This window comes from Cebus imitator, unplaced genomic scaffold, assembly GCF_001604975.1.
Source record: "Cebus imitator isolate Cc_AM_T3 unplaced genomic scaffold, Cebus_imitator-1.0 Scaffold347, whole genome shotgun sequence".
Classification (NCBI taxonomy): domain Eukaryota; kingdom Metazoa; phylum Chordata; class Mammalia; order Primates; family Cebidae; genus Cebus; species Cebus imitator.
In genome coordinates, this window is record NW_016107662.1 from 1249825 (window position 1) to 1267128 (window position 17304).

General features: G+C 39.5%; 1 pseudogene; it reads left to right on the forward strand.

The window, feature by feature from the left end:
• The first annotated feature begins 16003 nt into the window (after positions 1-16003).
• Positions 16004-17043, forward strand: LOC108287550 (annotated as a pseudogene).
• The last annotated feature ends 261 nt before the right edge of the window (positions 17044-17304 follow it).

A 17304-nucleotide genomic window follows, 5' to 3' on the forward strand; every position in this document is an offset into this window, starting at 1 on the left:
GACTTCCTCAATGGAATGCTACACATCCTCAAGAATAGAAGCTTCTGTTTCTTCTTTTAGTCCGGTCACATCGATCAATCTGCAAAATAAGTACTCAGCCAATGCCAACAAATTAGAAGCATGACCATTTAGTTTTAGGCATGAGGGTGTGAAAGAAGAGTCATTAAAACACTCACTAAATTCACATATTGGTAACTTGGCTCCCTCCGTCATGGACGCAGAGGCAAGCAAAAGCCCAAGAAAAATCAGTCCTCTTTCCACCCTGTAGTACATCTGCCCTGAATGCACACAGCCCAAGTTGTTTACAACAATTCAGAATGTCAACATTTTACATCCTGTTTGAAAGTTCAGATGTAGTCCCAGCTGTATTTCCCAACAAAATTACAAAGCAAAAGGAGATCCTAGTTGCATGGTAAGAAGGGGGTGTAGGCTACAAGGAGAGTGTCCTGTAAGTGGGGAAACTTGAGAAGGAGCGGTCTCCTTTGGTGAGGGAGAAAGGCAGCTGGAGAAGATACTGCAAGGAGAAAGTCGGAGGAAAAAATGCCTTGTTCATTCCCCCTCCTCCCTTCGATCTCCTGTTGCGGCCTTCTTTAGATTGGATCCAGCAAAAACCAGCTGGTATAAGAACATATCCAGGCCAGGTGCAGTGGCTCATGCCTATATCTGAGCACTTTGGGGGGCCAAGGTGGGCGGATCACCCGAGATCAGGAGTTTGAGACCAGCCTGACCAACTTGGTGAAACCCTGTCTCTACTAAAAATACAAAATTAGCCGGGCATGGTGATGCATGCCTGTAATCCTAGCTACTTGGGAGGCTGAGGCAGAATTGCTTGAACCTGGGAGGCAGAGGTTGCAGTGAGCTGAGATTGTGCCATTGCACTCCAGCCTGGGCAACAAGAGTGAAACTTCGTCTCAAACAACAACAAAAAACTTATCCAAGTCAGTTTCCCAGAGCAGACAGCAGAGTAAAGAAGACTAGAGAAGTCATCTGGAGGTACAAATAGATGATATTCAGCCCATGGTTCATTTTGCATTATTTAATATAAGAAATTACTTCTACCTTTTTGAAGTAAGCAAGTTATAAATCCTAAATTCAAAATTGATGTATGCTAAAATAGCAGCAAGAATGCATTCGCTTATTTAACTTCATTTTTTTTTCATCCAGCATTCTGATAGGCATTGAGGGAGAATCACTGAAAAGGAGAAAAAAAAAAATCTTTGTGACATGCTTATTTATGTTTTGTTTCTTCTGTCCCTTAGCCTGGTTAAAGGCCAAATCTTGCCCTTCCTATTTCTGTGTCCTCATGTTCTATGTACTTATTTGAATCACTCAAAGAATGTTAAGTATCATGCTCTCCTCCTATCCTGTATTTTCTTACCTCTGGGTCTTCTTGGGTAACAGCGCATACTGAATTGTACCATATGACCGAGCTGTTCATGAAACCTCAGTGTCCACGTCTTTTAAATGAAAAAACTACTCTTTATAATGTCCATGGAGCTAAAAGAATGAGACTCACATACTCTCCCTCAGACTGTCATTTAAAATGAAAAAAAAAGAGGGAGACATAAGAGAGACTGCTATTTAAAGAACAAAAGCGTTTCTCCACTCCCTCCTCAAATCCTGCTATCAGGATTGCAAAGAGGAAAAATGGTAAACATACACCCAAACTAGAAAATATAATATATGCCGGCATACAAAAGATGAACTCTTGAAACAGAAAAGGGAATTGACTTAGCCGTCCAAAAGAAAGCTGAAATTTAAGAATCTATGTCCAAAAGATGAAAACCAGTTCCCATTCCAGATTTGTGGAAAGACAAAGAAATTGGAGGTAATGAGTACTTCAGAAAACAGGTTTGTGGATGAGACTGAAAAGAAGAGGACCTGAAAGCCTTTTAAAGTAAGTGGAATTTTAACCCTGATCTCTCCTACCTCGTGCAATGAGACAAATATGACTTCCTTTCAGAAGATGAATTTACTCTCTACAGCAGTCAAACCATAGGGTTTCAAGTACATCTGAGAGAGCTAATGCGGTGGGGGTTTGTAAAGTAAGAGGGGAGACACCCTAGACTTAAAATGAGAATTAGTAAAAGTTGACATACTAAATGTTGCGATCTCTGGCTCCCTTTTCCCAAAACACTCGCAGCCATGTCCGGACGTGGTGGCTCACACCTGTAATCCCAGCACTTTGGGAGACCAAGGTGGGACGACTCCTTAGGCCCAGGAGTTCAAGACCAGCCTGGGCAACAAAGCAAGACCTCATCTCTATTAAAAAAATACACGACCGGGCGTGGTGGCTCACGCCTATAATCCCAGCACTTTGGGAGGCCGAGGCGGGTGGATCACCAGGTCAAGAGATTGAGACCATCCTGGTCAACAAGGTGAAACCTCGTCTCTACTAAAAATACAAAAATTAGCTGGGCATGACGGTGCGTGCCTGTAGTCCCAGCTACTCGGGAGGCTGAGGCAGGAGAATTGCTTGAACCCAGGAGGCGGAGATTGCGGTGAGCCAAGATCGTGCCATTGCACTCCAGTCTGGGCAACAACAGTGAAACTCCATCTCAAAAAAAAAAAAAAATACACAATGCTTCTACCAGCATCTCTGGAAGTTGGAAGATGATGGAAAAATGCCTTTAAAATTCTATACCCAACCAAACTATTAGCCAAGTATGAGAATAGAATAAAGACATTTTCAGAAATATGAGCTCTTAAAATTTACCTCCCATGCTCTCTTTTCAAGAAAGTTGTTAGACAATGTGCCCCAATGAAACCTAAAAAGATGAAGATATGAGATTCAGGAAACAAGGAATGCAACTTAGGAAAAATGTAAAAGGAATTTGCAGAAGGACAGAGAACAGAAATACCAAGATAATAGCAGTCAGCAGACATAGAAAAAGACCAGATAGAGCAGTACAGAGGCGTCTAAGAGTAATGTCTCTAAGACAAATATAAAACTGATGGAGTATCGCTAACATTTATGAACATGTTTAGAGGATAATTAGTTCTAATATTGGAATGAGATAATTGGTACAAAAACTAAGGAAATAAAAATATGAGGCAACCGTTTGCAACAAGTAAAAGTATGTGAAACAAAATACAGAGTAAACTATATGACTCAGCTATATTATATGTCATTATATTGCATGTTGATTTATCTACAAATGTCGCTATCACTACATAAAGAAGGTGAAATGAGGGGAAGCTGTGATAGAGGCAGAAGATAGAGAAGGGCTGTGTAAAATAGAAAAATCCTCATCTACTGTAGCAGAAAGTCAGTGGGCAATGTCCCTTGTTGAATTTCCCAAAAGCAGACTCTGAGATGGTGACATCATGTTAAAAGTTTATTGAGGAATGTTCTTTGGAAGGAGGAAAAAAGCAGAATTGGGCAGAAGGAGCATTTGGGCTGTAGTAGAGTCTCAAAGAAGGCCTCTGCTAATTCTACAGGGAACTGTGATGCTGAATAGTTCCTCAAAGTTGTTTGTCCCAAGATAGGGCAAGGGGACTAGTCATTTATGCTCCTGTCGATATATGTACCTCCATTGAATGTAGGCCTCCCTGGAAAGAGGTTGTGGCACTGGCAAAGGTGTTTCTCTTCAGCAGATTGACACCTGAAAACTTAGGGCTGTCTGACAGAAGCACTCACAACAGCTGGGGAGGTGAGTCGTTTTATTCCTGAAGGTACAGCTTATCACAGCATCCTCAATCAGTATATCAAAAAAGCTAAAATCCAGAAGTTGTAGACTAAGCATGCTTTTTTAAATTATGGAAATATATAAGATAAAAGCTGAAAAAAAGAAACAAAGGTGCTAAGTGGAATGGGAAGAGGGACTGGGGAAGAATGGGCAGACCCTGACTGCTGTTTTTCATTGTAAGGCTGGTACCATAGGACTTTAAAAGCTTGAAGGTCAGAGTTTTGGCCATTTATTTTTAAGTGCCACTAAGGAAGTAGCTATTGAGATGAATATCACTATAATGATCATGGTTCTCAATCCTATTAGAACTAGAGGTCACAATGTAGAAAGGGGTAGAGGTGGAGTTTGGGAAAGGAGGAAAATGAATAACTTAAAGCATTCTGCATAATAATGTGGAAGGTTAACTCCATTGAACATGAGTAATTAAGCATTTTGCGTAGTAAGATAAAAGCTAACTCTGTGGAAGGTGGGGCAGATAGCCCTGCAAAGGAAGAAGTGAGGAAAGTGATTTTCTTTCTCCTTAATGATCTAAGAAGTCTGTATCTTAGCAAAACATCTGTCATGATTCAGATTACTATTTGGCTGGCACTGACTGCATTCAGCCTCATGATGTAAAGGGAAAGAGTATTTCAAATGCACTTCTCCACTTTGGCTTTTTGATGATATTTGGAGGGCCAGCGCCTATGCTGGACTGGTCTGCTGAAGTTATTAAACTGAATATCAGCCGGGCATGGTGGCTTACACTGGTAATCCCAACATTTTGGGAGGCCAAGGCGGGTGGATCACGAGTTTGAGACCCGCCTAGCCAACATGGTGAAGCCCATCTCTACTAAAAATACAAAAATTAGCCGGGTGTGCTGGTGCCCCCCTGTAATCCCAGCTATTCAGGAGGCTTTGGCAGGAGAATCGCTTGACCCTGGGAGGCAGAGTTTGCAGTGAGCCGAGATCGCGCCACTGAGCTCTGGCCTGGGCTACAGAGCAAGACTCCATCTCAAAAACAAACAAAACAAACAAACAAACCAAAAAAACCCCCGAATACCCAGGTTTAGGGATAGTAACTGTAAGACAAAAGAGGCTAGGTCCTGGGATAATAAAAAACACCGCTAAGTATGCAGTTATGAATTCTCCAAGGCAAGTAAAAACTTTGCACAGAATTTAAAGGAAACAAACCCCCTGGAGGGGCACAGGGACGTAAAACACAAGTTAGAAACTGAGACTATCTTCAGGATAATTCTAGATAAACTGATCAGCTTCTTTGGTGTTAGAACGTGAGAAATGGTGTTTGAACATCTGTGTCTCCTAAGCATGGGAAAGTCATAGCTAAGGGACCTTCTGTCTGTTTGGTTATTGTTTCCTTCAAACCTTTATGTCCCAGTACAATAAGCAATAGTTTTACATTGTTTCTTCCTCTGCTGTTATTTCTTTTATTTTCCCTAATCTTCAGTAAAATTAAACATGTCTACCCTATTGTCAAGAATCTCCTTCTAGGCTGTGTGGCCCTTCTGTGGTCTTTCTCATCGTTTCAGAGTCTGCCATGACCCTGAGGGATACTGTGTAGGCTGCCCATCCAGCAAGGCCACCACAATACCCAGGAGTCTTCCAGATTTAGATAATTCTTATGCTTGTTCATTCTGGTGTTGCAGTGGATGATGAAATAGGAAAGCAACAGAAAGGCCCTGCGCCTCTGTAGCTCTCATCCATCTTGGCTCCAAAACATGTTTGCAGTTACTCTCCTGAGGGAATTTGGGCATAGCCAGTAATCTCTAAATCTCTAAATTATCAGTTGGGGGTCTCAAACAGGAAGCAGATGGCGCTCTCAAATTGGGATCAAATTCAAGGAGGGTTGATTCACAGAGGGACTAATTGAGAAGGTGTGGGCAGTGTTGGAAAGCCACAAAATAACCCGGACAACCAGCGGCAGAACTATCCCACCTCTAGGGCCAAAAGGCTGAAGGCAGAGATTATCAAAACCCAGGAGAGAAAATTAGATTGAGCAGAGCAGTGACCTTTAGAAGAGGGACATAGCCAGCTCAAGGGAGCTCCTCAGGAGAAAAGGCAGGGTTATTGAGACCCTGTCCTCATTCTCTAGTCTCCTGCCAGGGATTCCCAGGGACTAAACCCTAGTGCTAGTCAGAGGGCAGAGGCCCCTACTGATTTAATCCATTCAAGTTTAGCCTCCCAGAGTAAGAAGCAAGGTGAAGGGTGATGAGAGGTAACAAAGGGCAAATGGAAGCTGTCCAGCACGCCATAAAACCATTCAGATTCTGATAACTGACCGAAGTTATTAAGTAGCTCAAATTATTAATGATTAACATGTTTTAATACAGAATTTCTCTAATGAAGGTTAAAGAACACACACATGTTCCCACACACAAATGCTTTCCAAGAGGTATACAGGCAGGGATAAGTGAAAAAGAATCAATTTCCAGATTTCCAACTTTCATATGTACACATTTCTAAAATGTTCAGCTTGAAAATAAGCCTCTCATTCTGAAAGGCTAGTACTGTATTTTACTTATCCAAAATCTTAAAAAAAGATATTTTACAAGGATATATAAAACTTCTTGGGCTCCAAATAAAGGGGGAGCATTTCTTAATGAGAAAGACCCATAAATCTCTGGAGCTTCTTGCCTTTTCCATTCTTACATTTACTTCTGTAAATATGAAGCCTGTTAGAAACAGGGTATTTTGGACTCTGTTGGGCTATTATTAATTTAAATATATGAAAGAATGGATGGTTAAGGTGATAACAATTTTCATTTTATAACTTTGCCTCTTCCTGTATTTAAAATGAAAAATAATTCTTTTTGGCCATTCAACATGCATCCATATTACACAGTTACTTGAAAAATACAGTTAGAATGTCATTACTTGAAAAGTAAAATATTTTTGAACAGTTGGACTGTAGGTTCATGATAACTCTTTTAAATATAGCAGAAATATTTTCTGTGTTAAGAAAATGTATCCACATATAAAAATAAGGTAAAATGATAATTAAGTATTTTTTAAAATAATTCTGGAACATTATCTTATAGACCAACCTCAAGAATGTCTAATTCTCTCAGGAAATGTACCTTTAATTTTTTTTTTTTTTAACATTTTTATCTTTTTATAAAAGAGGCGGGGTTCTCGCTATGTTGCCTAACCTGGTCTTGAACTCCTGACCTTGAGTGATCCTCTGGCCTTGACCTCCCAAATTGTTGGAATTACAGACATAAGCCACCACACCCAGCCATGAATGCATATTTGACTTGCAACTCATTAATGTTTATGGCTCAAATTAGGTGAAGTTAAATGTTAATTTGTAGAACATTGATACGGATAACTTTTGGTTAGCAGAGATGAAAATAACTTGTTGGTTCAGGCACAGTGGCTCATTCTTGTAATCTGAACACTTTGAGATATAGAGGCTGACAGGTCAGTTGAGGTCAGGAGTTTGTGACCAGCCTTGGTCAATGTGGTGAAACCCCATCTGTACTAAAAATACAATAATTAGCTAGGCATGGTGGCACGAAGCTGTAATCCCAGGTACTTAGGAGACTGAGGTGGGAGAATTGCTTAAACCTGGGAGATGGAGGTTGCAGTGAGCTGAGATCGCACCACTGCACTCCAGCCTGGGCAACAGAATGAGACTCCATCTCAAAAAAAAAAAAGAAAATAACTTGTTCCAGGCAGAATGATAACCCCCAAATTACAGTTTTATTGCCTGCAGATCATTTAACCAACTTTATACTGAAATTCTGCATTCTTATGTTAGCGTTATTTTTCTTGCATTGACTGTATGTTCTCCAGGCTATCCTGTATTCCTTTAAACCAGTTTGCCCGTATTCTGATTCCTTCATTATTAAAATAAATACATGTTTAATGTGTGGTCACTACTTAAAACACGGGACTATCAAAAATGTCAAGATACTCTAGATAAGCCGGGCGCGGTGGCTCAAGCCTGTAATCCCAGCACTTTGGGAGGCCGAGGCGGGTGGATCACGAGGTCAAGAGATCGAGATCATCCTGGTCAACATGGTGAAACCCCGTCTCTACTAAAAATACAAAAAATTAGCTGGGCATGGTGGTGCGTGCCTGTAATCCCAGCTACTCAGGAGGCTGAGGCAGGAGAATTGCCTGAACCCAGGAGGCGGAGGTTGCGGTGAGCCGAGATCGCGCCATTGCACTCCAGCCTGGGTAACATGAGTGAAACTCCGTCTTAAAAAAAAAAAAAAAGATACTCTAGATAAAACAGAAAGATAAATATTTTATCATAGTGTGTTATTCAATTGGATATTGAAACCTTTACAAATTATATTATGAAATGTTTATTTCATTTATAGTCAATTCTCATTTTATAAAATGTTTATTATTTTCTATGTCATATTAACAGAAAAATAAAATAATTTTATAGCTGCTGAACTTTTTTGACAATATATATATAATTCCTCTTCCATGAAATACTTAAGAAATGTTTGATTATAATATCCAGATAAAATAATGGAGTTATTCTTGATTTTTATATCTAATTTTCATCTAATTATTCCAAGAAATCAAACATTGAAGCTTGATATAGTATATACATGCATACCCACACAAATTAACTAAAGGAATGATATACTTTATTTTACTTTTCATAAATTAATAAAAAATTTTAACTATGGTTCATATCATATTATAACTAAGTAATGAGAAGCGGCATTTTTATTTATTGCTTTAGTAATCTACAAAATTGATAAATTATGTTTGTTTTTGTAGAGACAGGGTCTCACCAGGTTGTCTAGTTCCAAACTCTGGCCTCAAGCAATGCTTCTGCCTTGGCCTTCCAAAGTACCGGGATTACAAGCTTGAGCCTCCATGCCCAGCCAATAAATTATGTTAAATACACATTTTAATCTTGACGGCTTTAATAACATATTTATAAAACATGTTTAGCAATATATTCCCAAGTATTTTTTATGAAGTGCATTGAAATCCATACTACACATTTACTTGAAAAATATAGGTAGACACTTTATGATGTATTTGGCTCTAAGATCCGGCTTTGGGAGGAAAAGCTTCAGAGATGGAGGTAAAGCGAGATGGCCCAATAGAAGCCTCCGGCAATCATTCCCCGCTGCAGGAACACCAAATTGAATGACTATCCACACAAAAAACACCTTCATAAGAATCAAAAATCAAGTGAGCAATCACAGTTCCTGGTGTTAACATCAATATTAAGGAAGAAGGCACTGGAGAGGGTTGGAAAGACAGTCTGGAATTGTCTACACCAGCTCTCCCCCATCCCCTAGCAGTGGCTGCATGGCACAAAGAGAGAATCTGTGCTTTGCAGAGACGGAGAGCATAGTGATTGTGAGACTTTACATTGGAATTCAGTGCTACTCTGTCGCACCGGAAAGTATCATAGGACAGAACTTAGCTAGAGCCTGTGGAGGGAGCATGTAGACCAGCCCTAGCCAGGGGTGATTCGACCATCCCCGCCATCAAAACCTATGTTCCAGCAAGTCTGCCACCATGGAGGAAAGTGCTCTGGGATCCTAAATAAACTGAAAGTCAGTCTAGGCCTCAAGGACTACAATTCTCGGGCAAGTCCTGGTTCTATACTCACAGCCGGTGGACCTGGGGGCGGGGGGCACATGACCTAGCCTGGGTGGCAAAAGGAGTGCTTGCATCACCCCTCTCCCAAGTCCAGGCAATATAGGTCACAACTCCAGTGGAGTGTCCTTCCTCCTGTTGGGGAGAGGAAAGGGGAGAGGATAGAGAGCTTTCTCTTGCAACTCCGATACCAGCTCAGCCACAGTGGAACAGGGCACCAGGCAGAGTCCTGAGGCCCCTATTCCAGGACCTAGCAACATTTGTAGACACACCCACAGCCAGAAGGGAAACCTTTGCCTGAAGGGAAGGACCCAGTCCTGGCAGGATTCACTACCTACTGAATAAAGAGCCCCAGCCGCCGTGGCCAGGCAGTACTCAACGTGGGCCTCGGGTGAAACTCAGAGCGGTGCTGGCTTTAGGTGTGACTCATCGTGTTCCCACCTATTGTGGCTACAGCGAGAGACTCCATTTGCTTGAGGAAAGGAGAGGGAAGAATAAGGGAGACCGTCTTTCAGCTTGGCCACATGAAGTAGAGCACCAATCTAGCTCCTGGGGTTGCCAGTTCCAGGCCTTGGCTCCTGGATGGCATTTCTGGACCTGCCCTGGGCCAGAGGGAAGCCCACTGCCCTGAAGGGAGAGACCCAGGCCTGGCAACATCCCCCAGAGCTGACTGAAGAGCCCTTGGGCCTTTAGTGCACATCAGTGGTAGCCAGGCAGTACTTGCAGTGGTGCCCATGGGGAGAGACTCCTCTGCTTAAGGAAAGGGAAGAGAAGAGTAGAAAGAACTGTGTGTTGAGTCTTGGGTGCCAGCTCAGCTGTACTAGAATAGAGCACCAGGTAAACTCCTATGGTTCTGAACTGCAGGCCCTGACTCCCAGACAGCATCTCCGGATCTGCTTAGGGCCAGGGAATCTCACCACCCTTAAGGAAAGAACAGAAGCCTGGCTGGATTCACTGCCTGCTGATAGTAGAGCTCTTGGGCATTGCGTGAACATTGGTGGTAGCCAGGCAGTGGTCACCATGTGCCTTGGGCAGGACCCAGTGCTTTGCTTGCTTTGGGTCTAACCCAGTACAGTCCCAGTGGTGGTAGCCACAGGGGTGCTTGTGTCACCCCTCCCTCACTCCAGGAAGCTCAGCACAGAGAGAGACTCCATTTGTTTGGGGGAAAGTAAGGGAAGAGAATGAGCCTCTGCTTGCTAATCAAGGAAATTCTCCCAGATCTTACCCGAGACTACCAAGGTGGTACTTCTGTAAGTCTGTGAGAGCCACAGTATGACTAGGCTTTGGGTCCCTGCTAATGCAGATATGGATGCAGTGATTAAAGACTTAGATCACAGCACCTAAGTCCCTTGGGATAGCTGGAAAGCCTCCACAAGGACAGGTAGTACAATAAATACCTAACTCTTTAATGCCCAGATACCAGCAAACAAGCATGAGGACCATCAGGAAAACATAAACTCACCACAGAAACTAAATAAGGCACAGTGGCCAGTCCTAGAGAGACAGCAATACGTGACTTTTCAGACAGAGAATTCAAAATAGTTGTTTTGAGGAAACCCAACAAAATTAAAGAGAAGAAGAAATTCAGAATCCTATCATCAGATAAATTTAACAAACAGATGGAAATAATTAAATAGAATCAAGCAGAAATTCTGGAGCTGAACAATACAATTGAAATACTGAAGAAATATGAAGAGTCTCTTAGCAGTGAGTTTAAATAGGCTATTTGAAAGTACAGTCAAGGAAACAAAAGAAAACAATAAAAAAGAATGAAGCACACCTACTTCAAGATCTAGAAAATAGTCTCAAAAGGGCATATCTAAGTCTTCTTGTCCCTAAAAGATGAGGTAGAAAGAGAGATCAGGTTCGAAAGTTTATTCATAGGGATAATAGAGAACTTCTTAAATCTACAGAAAGATACCAATATTCAAGTACAAAACGCTATGGAACACCAAATTTGATGGGTAAAGAAAATGTGGTATTATACACAGTGGAACACTATTCAGCCACAAAAAAGAATGAGATCCTGTCATCTGCAGCAACATGGATGGAACTGGAGGACGTAATCAGATAAATAGGCCAGGCACAGAAAGATAAACTTCATCTGTTCTCATTTATGTGTGGTAGCTAAAAATTAATGAGACATGAGACAGAGGAGAGTAGAATGCTAGTTGCCAGGGGCTGAGAAGGGTAATGGGGGTAGGGGGAGTGGGGATGGTTAATGAGTCCAAAAATACAGTTAGATAGAATGAATGAGACCGAGTATGTGACTGCAACAGGGTGACTGCAGTCAATAATAATATATTGTACCTTTAAAAATAACTAAATGAACATCATTGGATTGTTTGTAACACAAAGAAAGACAAATACTTGAGGTGATAGATACCCCATTTACCCTGATGTGATTACATGCATGTATGTACCCTTATGAATTGCATGCATGTATCAAAATATCTCACGTACCCCATAAATATATACACCTGCTATGTACCCACAAAAGAAACATCTAGCTTTGCCAGTTAGGTCACATAAAAACACTTTTTATAAACTGAATGAGGCAAATATGAAGCTGTAACATTTTGTAATAAGATACATTTTATTATATTAAACAAAAAATGCACAAGTTTCATGAAATTAAACATTTTTATTTTCTCAAAGTTTTCTTAGTATATAAAAATAAACAATGTGCCTCTAAGTGAATGGGTAACTAGTACAATTAATAGTACAATAGTATTTTTCTACCATAGTACAATAGTATTTTTCTTATTTTTGGAAACAACTATTTGGTGTATATTTCAAAAATAGAAAAATGAATCTAATAACTAGCAATAAATCACCTTGTACATAAGATGTTTTCCAGTTCATTGCTCTTAAAAGGGCAAAATTGAAAAAATAAAATCCAATACAATTGTTAGCTAATATATTCTTAAAATAATTTTATTTTTAAATTGACAACAATTGTATATATTTATGGTATACAACATTATGTTTGAAATATGAATGCATTGTGGAATGGTGAAATGAAGCTATTATAATTCACACATGCATTGCCTCACATATTTGTTTGTGGTAAGAATACTTGAAATCTCTTAGCAACTTTCAAATACATAATACATTTATTAAAATAATCTTAAATTATCAGTTTTTCATTTTGACATTTAAATTGAAAGACCGTCAAAGAATTGAATGCCATTGCTACAACACAATTTCCTTTTCCATCTATTTATTTGCACGGGCAATGAATATTTCAGTACTTCCATCTATAAAACCTCTTCACGCTGAAACTATGACAAGTTCAGATTGAATTCCGTTTCACTTTAGCAAAAAGTCCTAGTTATCCACAGAGACATACACTATCTTTAAAGCCTATTAATTTTATTAAAAGTTGCATTTCCATTAAACATTTACTCATTTAATAACATTTATTTTTAAACTTGAATTAAAGCATTCATATTTAAATATTAATATTACCATTCATAGCAAGCATTTATATTTCATTTTAATCCTTTTGTGCTAATCAAAATTCAGTCCAGAAAAAAGTTTAACACTATATCTAATGCATGAAGCAGCTTAAATAAAATTTTAATATCAAATAAATATTTGAAAATATTCATATTCAGGTTGAAAATATGAATTTACACACATTTTTGTTGAATAGAAGTATAATACAGCATTCAATAAAGATTTTAAAGCTTAAAAATGTATTACATTATGATAAAATGTAAATATGAACTTAAGGCAAAAAAGGGAAGAAGTTAAATTTCTACATGTAAAACCAAAGCATGTTCATATATTTGTTAATTAGGTGAAAGTAGGGATCAAATTGTCATATATTTGTATTCCAATTAACACATTTATGAAAGTTAAGTAAATAGCTTTTTCTGGTGGTTGTTGTTTATAGAGATGGGGTCTCGCTATGTTGCCCAGGCTGGTCTCAAACTCCTGAGATCAAGAGATTTTATTAAAACTAAAAAAATTTTTCACTAAAAGAGATTAAAAAGTAAAGGTACAGATGGGAGAAAAGCATGTATGTGTGTGTATATTCTCTGATATATAGATATTTGACATGGCTATAGATGGTCTACATTAAAAAAAATATGGCTAACAGGCTGGGTTCAGTGGCTCATGCCTATAATCCCAGCACTTTGGGAGGCCAAGGTGGGTGGATCATCTGAGGTGAGGAGTTCAAGACCAGCCTGGGCAACACGGTGAAACACTGTCTCTACTAAAAATACAAAATTTAGCCAGATGTGGTGGCAGGTGCCTGTAATCCCAGCTACTCAGGAGACTGAGGCACAACAATCACTTGAACCTGGGAGGCAAAGGTTGCAGTATGCCGAGATTGTGCCATTGAACTCCAGCCATGGCAACAGAGTGAGACTCTGTCTCAAAAAAAAAAAAAAAAAAAAAACCAAACCACAATGGCTAACATATATATACATATATGTTTTATCTGACATATATATACAATTATAATCAACATATATATTTTGTTATCTTACAGATGGCTCATATTCAAAATGTTTAAAAATCTCCTACTAAGCAATAAAAATGCAACTCAATAAATTAGATGAAAGACTTGAACAGACACTTCATAAAAGAAGATATCAAAATGAATAATAAGCACATTTAAAAAGTGCTCAACATTATTAGTCAGAAGGGAAATACAAATTAAAACCAAAACAAAATCTTACAATATATTTTTCATGAGACTAAAATTATAAAAAGATTGATAATACCAAGTGTTGGCAAGGATTCAGAACTGGAACTCTTATACATTTTGAGTGGGGATGTAACATGGTGCAACCACCTGGAAAAGGTCTTTGGCAGTATTTATGGAAGTGTAGCAAGCACAATACCCTACAACATGAAAAGTTCCACTTCTAGGTGTACACCCAAGAGAAAGGAGTATATATATCCACCGAAAGACATATACGAGAATGTTCATAGCAACTCCATACATAAGAGCCAAAACCTGACACCAAACGTAAATCCATAGAAAGTTATATAAATAAATTTGAATATATTCATATAGCAGAATACTACTTAGCAATATAAAGAATGTACCCTTGCTATACACAACAACATGGATGAATCTCATAGAAATAATATTGAGCAAAAGGATGTAGTCACAAGAGTATATTCTGTATGATTCTATTCAAACAAAGCTGAAGAATAGGGAAATTTAATCTATAGTGATAGAAATACTAACAGACATTGTCTGTAGAGAGTGTATTCTCTGGGTGGAGGAATGAGGGAATCTTTTTGATTGATGGAAATGTTATAATCTAGACCCAAGTGGTGGTTACTTGGGTGTATATATATATATGAGAATATATTAAACTCTTTTCTTAATATTTATATACTTTATAGTATATAAGTAATAACTTAGTTAAAAGGTTAAAAAATTATCAAGTATAAATTCTTGTTTTCCTCTTTTCTGTCACAAAGTTAACATTTTCCACATTCCCAAATTATTGTACACAGGTACACTATTTAAGATGACAGAAGATCTCAGTTTATAATGGCAGACATGTTCTAAAAGTCATGGCCTCTTAAAGATAGAAAAGGCCTAATATAAAAGGGCAATATTATATAAGTACAATAGTACATAAATCAGTGAAGAGGAATCCTTGGTCCATCATACATATACAGTGGTACATACACAATTTTACATTCACAGGTTTAGCAGTAATTCACTCAAAATGAAAGGATGAGGTACACTGAGGAGGAAAGATAAGGGAAAACTCCAGATCAGCCAATTAGGGTTCAGAGAGGAGTCTATTTTTGGGGTTGTTTCTTTAATGACTAGGCTCACCCCAGTTTGTGGGGAGAGGCCAGTGAATTGCAGAGAATTAACATCCTTCCTATTCTCATTCTGGAGTGGAATTCTTAGAATGATCATCTGGGATGGATGGAACAATTGCAGCTATAGGCTGAGGCCATTTCTGTAATACCCAGCTGAATTGCACAGACTTTGAAGAGAATGAGGATCTACAACTTCCTAGTCTAAGGTTACTTCCAAGCAGCGATAGAGATGACTGAACCAGGCAAAATATATTCATATTGAATCTCAGAATTTATTATCTACGCTTAGCCAAAGTCTCCAACATCCCAAAGGTACTTGAGCATGCAGGCTTTATTTTACCTTTTTAACCTATAATTTCACTCTTTTCTTCATGATTTAATCTCTGTCTGTAGCACCAACACCTCCCAGACTAACCCCCCTTAACTAGACCATGCGTTGCTCACTTATACTTACTATTTGCTTAATTTGCATGTATCTTCTTTCATTTTAATGTCATTAGCATGGGGAAGAGGCCTCTGCAAAGGCAACTAGGAATGCAGTATTTTTAATTCAACCATTACTAAAACCTGAATCTACTTGGGTACTTGGCTCACCTTATCTCTGTGATTCAAAGAAAGTAAATATTCTAGAGTTTCTTTTCCTGATGTTCTCCGTTTCTCTCCCAGTGTTGGTAACCTACTTATACTCCCCTGAAGTCATACATTTTCTTTCTAGTCATTAACCCTGATACAATATCCTCTCTTCTGACCAAGACTACCAGTTCAGCAAAGGGAATCTGCAGCAGCCTATCTCAGGGCTAAGAACTCTGACTAGTGCACAGCACTGAATTAATTGCACAGTTCACTTCTGACCAGTTCTTAACAAGACAAGACTGCAGACCCAGGAGGGGGAGAAACAAGAAAGAAGATTAAAAAATGTTATTCACCGCTTTTCTGCCTGTGGACGCCGCTGAAGAAGCATCGTTAAAGTCTCTCTTCTCCCTGCGATCATGTCTAAGTCAGAGTCTCCTAAAGAGCCGGAACAGCTGAGGAACCTCTTCACTGGAGGGCTGAGCTTTGAAACAACCGATGAGAGCCTGAGGAGCCATTTTGAGAAATGAGGAATGCTCAGGGACTGTGTGGTAATGAGAGATCCAAACACCAAGCACTCCAGGGGCTTTGGGTTCATCACATATGTCACTGTGGAGGAGGTGGATGCAGCCATGAATGCAAGGCCACACAAAGTGGATGGAAGAGTTGTGGAAACAAAGAGAGCTGTCTCAAGAGAAGATTCTCAAAGACCAGGTGCCCACTTAACTGTGAAAAAAATATTCATTGGTGGTATTAAAGAAGACACTGAAGAACATCACCTAAAAGATTATTTTGAACAGTATGGAAAAATTGAAGTGATTGAAATCATGACTGACAGAGGCAGTGGCAAGAAAAGGGGCTTTGCCTTTGTAACCTTTGATGACCATGACTCCGTGGATAAGACTGTCATTCAGAAATACCATACTGTGAATGGCCACAGCTGTGACGTTAGGAAAGCCCTGTCAAAGCAAGAGATGGCTAGTGCTTCATCCAGCCAAAGAGGTCGAAGTGGTTCTGGAAACTTTGGGGGTGGTCGTGGAGGTGGTTTCGGTGGGAATGACAACTTTGGTCGTGGAGGAAACTTCAGTGGCCTTGGTGGCTTTGGTGGCAGCCATGGTGGTGGTGGATATGGTGGCAGTGGGGATGGCTATAATAGATTTGGTAATGATGGAAGCAATTTTGGAGGTGGTAGAAGCTACAATGATTTTGGCAGTTACAACAATCAGTCTTCAAATTTTGGACCCATGAAGGGAGGAAACTTTGGAGGCAGAAGCTCTGGCCCCTATGGTGGTGGCTGCCAATCCTTGCCAAACCACAAAACCAAGGTGGCTATGGCGGTTCCAGTAGCAGCAGTAGCTATGGCAGTGGCAGAAGATTTTAATTAGGAAACAAAGCTTAGGAGAGGAAAGCCAGAGAAGTGACAGGGAAGCTACAGGTTATAACAGATTTGTGAACTCAGCCAAGCACAGTGGTGGCAGGGCCTAGCTGCTACAAAGAAGACATGATTTAAACAAATACTCATGTGTATGGGCAAAAAACTCGAGGACTGTATTTGTGACTAATTGTATAACAGGTTATTTTAGTTTCTGTTCTGTGGAAAGTGTAAAGCATTCCAACAAAGGGTTTTAATGTAGATTTTCTTTTTCTTTTTTTTTTTTTT